The sequence below is a fragment of the Bombus fervidus genome, unplaced genomic scaffold (assembly GCF_041682495.2).
Source record: "Bombus fervidus isolate BK054 unplaced genomic scaffold, iyBomFerv1 scaffold0020, whole genome shotgun sequence".
Classification (NCBI taxonomy): Eukaryota; Metazoa; Arthropoda; class Insecta; order Hymenoptera; family Apidae; genus Bombus; species Bombus fervidus.
The window spans coordinates 1,433,059-1,439,433 of NW_027212583.1; positions in this window are offsets into that span (position 1 = coordinate 1,433,059).

Sequence of the window (6,375 nt, forward strand, 5' to 3'; positions counted from 1 at the left end):
GTGAAAATATAATTTTGACATGGTATCGTTAAAAACAATATACTGATTTAACAGTGAAAAAGATATAGATATGTCTTGTTCGACAAGTAAGCGAGCAGAAACTATAAATTCAATTGGAAAAACACGTCGTAAAGAAAGTTAGTAAAAAAACCATAAGGTGTATTATTTCATAAAGGAAACCAATTTTACAAAGAAGCGAAAAAATGGGAGCGTGGTTTATTGAAAGAAGCGAGAGAAAAAAAAACGTAAAACGTAAGAAGAACAATAAGATAGAAAAGAAGGTAGAGAAAAGGAGAAATAAACGATATCGTAGTCCGCGACTAAAAAGTTTCTTGAAACTGTGCTTAGAAAAAGTAGAACGTCGTAAGGAAGCAGAATAAACAAGGAGCAACACACTTTCTGGTGAATAAGCAACAGATTATGTTTCTGTTGACATAAAGGATTAACATCTTCCAGACATGAATTACCGAAGGACAAACAAAGCTCTGAGATTAGGTCTCGAATTCGAAATTGAGTTCTCGAATCGAAAGGGAAAACATGAGGAAGAAAATGAAGGTAGGAAAGAAATATTTTTGTTGTTGTTCTATGATATGTACGAAATTTGAAGAATCTTTGGAAGAGAGATTAATTATGCAATGTTTCTGATTTTAAATTAATTAAAAATTTTAACCCTCACCTCTGAAATCTTTAATTCTAACAATTAAATGTACTAAAGAACGCGTTGAAACATCATAGAAGAAATTTCACATTAATAGATACGTGCTTTTTATTTTAAAATCCATTAAAACCAAACAAACGTAAACTCTGTTACGATTATATTTGCTATTAAATCAAATGTTTAAAATTGTTATAAATGAGAATGCCATAGTATTATTAGAAGATGATAATATTAGAACAAATCTCGCATTAGGTGTAATTTTTAGATAGTCTATATAGACGAAAATAAAACAAAAGAAACAGGTTTCGGACAACCTAATATATTGTTAGCCTTTTCATGCACACGATATGTGCACTCTTCTTCGGATAGGTAATTTCTACCAGAGTTAATGGCCTTTATTGACATGAATCCTAAGCTACAATACTTAGAAAATTAAACATATCCTTTTCTGCCGTTTTCTTATTACGTGAGGAAATCTGTATGAAAACACCTCCGCAGTTCGTGGGCAGAGTTGGTGGCGGGGGTGGTGGAGGAGAGGGGAAGCAGAGGGACAACGTCGGATTTACATACTAAAATCCGAAAGTACGCAGCATATGTCCTTCTTTTCGTCCTACTATCGGATGTTCCTGCTTATACCATGAAACTATAGTCAATATTTGAAACTACTGTCAATAATTACCATTTGGTGTCGACTGAAAGAATTTTACCTAAGCGAAAAATATCGAACCAATTGAATGTAAGTTGGTAAGATTTGAGAAAAAAAAATTTTTTTTTTTTTGTTTTTTATTAGTTTATTGAATTATGCACGAATATAATAATAGAAATAGAACGAAATGGATCACACGTAATTCAATAAAATAATATAAAACAGAAATTGTTGTTCATCTATTATCACCTTATGAAGCGAAAGAATCTTTTCGGACTACCTAATATATATTTTTTTTAATTAATGTATATATATCATATATTTTATTTTATATTTATACTATATATTTTTTATTTGTATTATGTATTATATATTTTGTTATATTTTAATATCTAACTATTTGTTAGAAATTTACAAACGCATTCAATATCCAATAGAAACAAGTAAATATTCACTTGCCATTCTGCAACCACAGAATTTTTCTTGCAACGTTCAAGATTACTTTGCTCGCGACACAATACATTATGAGGGTATCTTTTTTTTTTTGTTTTTTTTTTTATCGTGGGGAAATCCTCATGGACACTCGGCGATGCGTAGCAACGACCGTGTAGTGTCGGACTCCTACCGACTAAAACCCCACGGTGGTCATCCCGGCGTTCAGAGGTGCACCCGGGGTCTCTTGCGAATCACTACCGAGTGCAACCTCGTCGTCTATCTCCCTGCCGTTGTAGTTGTCTAGGGAGGCGTCCCGGCTTGAGTTGGAAAGCTAGGGGGAACCACTCCTCCTAGCGCCACGTCCCCTAATCTGACGCACCCGGGGCAGAGACGGCGGCGCCGCGCCCCTGCGTCGTACGGAGCCCCTGCGACGTTGATGCAACGATCTACTGGGATCGGCTCTTCTCTTCCGGTCCCTCACTGCCCGCTCCTTTCTCTGCATAACCTCCTCGCAGTAGGCGCGGACAGCGTTAAACTCCCGGGGCCCTCGGAGCATGGCCTCAACGACCGCTTCCGGAGCCAACCTCTCGCCGATGTCGAGCTGCAGGACGCGCCGCGGTTCCGCTCACGCTGGACAGAACTCCAGCGTGTGCTGCGCCGTGCCCTCCTCTTCCCCGCAGTGGTGACAGGTGGACGTCACCTCCCGCCCGATCTTCAGCAGGTACTCACCGAAGACCCCGTGTCCGCTGAGCATCTGTGTCGTCCTGAATGTGAGCGGAACCCCGCCTTGATCTCTCCAAGCCTCCCAATTGGGAAGCACGGCGCGGACGGCTCGGTGTGGCCGCCTGGCGTCCTCCTCCATCAGCTGGGAGCGCCACCGCTCCCAGATCTCCAGCTTTTTTTTCTCCTCACCAGGGTACGACTGCGCCGGTTGGCCATCAGATCTTGGGCCCACACCGGTGCCCCGTAGAGGACCCGAGACCGGATCACTCCCTCGTAGAGTCGGCGGACTCCCGACCCTGCTCCGCCTATATTCGGAAGAAGGCCGCACAAGGCGTTGGCTGCGGCCGTCACCCTCGGGACCAGGAGCTCGAAATGCGGTCCAAACGTCCACCGACTGTCGATGGTGAGGCCCAGGTACCTCATACGACACTTCACCGGCACCGCTTCGCCATTTATGGCCATGGACAAACCATCGGGAGGGGATCCCCTGCGGCGGCGGTCGAAGAACCATAGGGCCTCCGACTTGGCCGGCGACACGCTCAATCCCAGTCGCTGAATAGCGTGCACCGCGCATGCCACAGCTTCTTCCGTGAGAATCACGATCTCACTCCACCACCGTCCCCCGGCTAGCACCAATGTATCGTCGGCGTAACAAACCAAGCCCGTGCCCGGGGGCATCGGGCATCGAAGGACGGAGTCGTAGGCCGTGATCCACAAGAACGTTCCTAGTACCGAACCCTGCGGGACGCCGCGCTCCACACGTCTTCTCTCTTCCCCGTTCCTCCCAGTGAAGGTGATCCACCTATCGTTCAGGTAGGCTCCGATGACCTCAACCAGGTACGCCGGCACCTCGAAGTGTCGCAGAGCCTCCACTATCCTCGCCCAGGGGATAGAGTTGAAGGCGTTGCTGACGTCCAGGGAGACCGCTACCGCCGTTCCGTAGCGGGAAACCATGTCCTCCGCCATGCTCCTCACCCGCTTCACAGCATCCACCGTGGAGCGACCCCGGCGAAAGCCGTACTGACTGTCGTGCCATCCGGGAACCCGCCCCGAGATATGGGCCTCCAGACGGGCGGCGATCACCCTCTCGAAGAGCTTCCCGATCTCGTCCAGCAGGCATATCGGCCTGTACACCGACGGCGAGTCCGACGGACGACCCTCCTTTCGCAGCAGGACCAATCTCGCCGTCCGCCACATCCGCGGGTAGATACCCTCCCTCAGGCATCGGGTAAACAGATGCCGCACGCGAGGGGCCACCACCTCCATCTTCTCCACCCAGATTCGGCCCGGAACTCCGTCCGGACCCGGTGCCACGTCCCGGGACGCCATCTTCTTAGTCGCCGCGAGAAGCTCCTACTGAGTGACCTGCACCTCCTCGCTCCGCTCCGTCGTCGCCGCCGTTGCTGTTGACGACGTCTCGCCCCTGCCGGAGGAGAGGGACGATCCCGATCGCCCCGCGTCGCTGTCCTGACGCGGAAACAGCGTCCCGATGACCTTGGCCAGCAGTACCGGATTCATGTTAGTGGTCAGCGGGGTGGCCGCGGGTCGTAACTTCCTCGTTACCACATTGTACGGCCGCCCCCACGGGTCTGACTCAACCGCCTCGATCAGCTCCTTCCAAGACCGAGCCTTCGCCATCTTGATCTCCCGCTGCAGAGTCCGTCTAGCCACTCTGTAGACCCCGCAGCAGCGGGAGATCTCCTCTTCGTCGCGCGTCCTTCTACGTCGACGGGCCCTCAGAAATCTTCTGCGTGCCCGCACGCAGCTCGCCCGCAACTCCGCGATCTCCGGCGTCCACCAGTGAACGCAGCGGTTGCGTCCACCGCCCGGGACGGAGCGCGGCATCGAGGCGTCGCACGCCGCGCTCATGTATCCTTGGAGGATCTCCGCCTCCTCGTCGACGCTTCCCAGACTGGTCGTCCCTTGGGCGTCCCAGCTCCACGCCGAGACGATGGCTGCCGCCTGCAACATCTCCCTGTCCCGCTCCTGCAGGCGCCATCTGGAAGATTGTGATGGGCCGGAGCGGCTCGCACCACCTGGGGCGACTTGGTTGTTATTTTCGTCCACGTCCTCCGAGACCACCTCCATAAATATGTAGAGGTGATCGGACAGGGTCCCGACGCCCTCGGCCACTCTCCAGTCACGGATCCTCGGGTACAGCTCCGAGGTGGCCCACGTGATGTCGACCACGAAGGACCCCCTCCACGCCACGCAGGTGCTCGCCGTACCCTTGTTTACCAGCAGGAGTCCGAGTCCCGCAGCCTAGTCTGTCAGCCATCTTCCACTGGTGTTCGTCGCGGAGTTCCCCCACTGCGTCGAGTGAGCATTGAAGTCCCCGAGGACCAGCACCTGGCGGGGACAGCACCTTTTGACACATTCACCGACATCGTCTAGAAAGTCTCCGAACGCGGCGAGGCCGCTGTTGGGGGAGACGTAGACCGCCACCACCTCTATTCCTGTCCATACTATCGCGACGTAGCCGCTGCCACGGTCTAGCAGGGCGCCAATGGCGCCCAGGGTCGGCGTCCAAGTTACGGCCGTCAGTCCGTCCAAATCCCCGATCCAGTTGGGAGCGTCAGGGACGCGATACGGCTCGGCCACTGTCGCGAGGGCGACCTCTCCCTCACGGATGATCTGGAGGTGCAGGTCATGCGCCCTTCTCGATCTGCCCAAGTCGCATTGCAGGAGACGGTTAAAATCACTCAATCACCTCCATGGCCTCCTCCCGGCCATCCACCGCTGGATGTTCGACGGTGCTCCCCTCTTGCGTTACCTCCGCGGTCGGATCGCGGATCGGTGGCTTCCTCTTAGTTCTCGGCGGAGCACATACCGCCCCGCACATCCTGTGGTTGGCTGGCGCCCCCAGCGACTCGCACAACGGGCACTTGGGCGCGGAGGCAGGACACCCCCTGGCACGATGCCCGCTAACGCCACACCTGTAGTACAGATGCCCGCGATCCACGTTGGACGTGCAGGTTACCAGCACGTGCCCCAGCTCCAGGCACTTAAAGCACTGCAAGGGTCTCTTCGTGATAGCCGTGACCCTCGCCGTGGACCAGCCCAGAGCTACTTTCCAGTCCCGGGCTAATTTCCGGGCTCCGGTGACTGGGCACCTTACCCATGCAGTGCCAAGGCCGTATCTGGTGGTACGGATCTCTCCGACCTGCACCTCCGCGCTGCCGCATCCCGCCGCTGAGGCCAGCGCCTGCCGCAGCTCCTCCTTAGCGACCGAGATATCTATCCCGGCCACCCTCAACTCCGCCGTCCTATTCGGGGCCGCTACTCTCACCGCGGCCGGGTCCAGCACCTCGGCCAGACGCGTCGCCAATCGCGACACCTTTCCTCTGTCTCTGTCGCCGGGGAGCCGGATAATTATACCCCCGGTAATCGATTTCCTCATTCCGAGGGACTCGACGCCGATCTCCGCAAGCGGGACCTCCTGTCGCGCCGTCGCGAGAACACCAGCGTACGATGTCTTAACCCACTCGTTGATAGTCAACGTCACCGCGGACGTACGCGTTGCGCGGGGGAGCGCAGTCGTTTTCGTCGCCTGCGCCGTTCCTTTCTTAGTCACTAGTGCGGCGCCCGTCTTCCGTGCGCCCGTTAGTCTTGACGAAGGAGCAGCAGGCATTCCCTCTTTCTTCTCCTCCTCCCTTGCGGCCCTTGTCTTCCGCGGCCGTCTTTCCACCACCCTCCATTCGCCACCCTCCTGCTCCCTCGGGAGCATTGTGGTTTGTGTGACGCGTGGGGCAGCGGGTTGGTCCGCCTTGCGCCGAGTTTCGGGGCTGCGCGGTCTCCGGCCCCCGAACCGTTCCTCGATGGCCCTCATGATGGAGGGACCGAGTTCGTTCATCTTTTTCTCTAGGGCGTCCAGACGCGCGCCTTCTTGTTTACCCTCCCGCGGAGGGTGGCC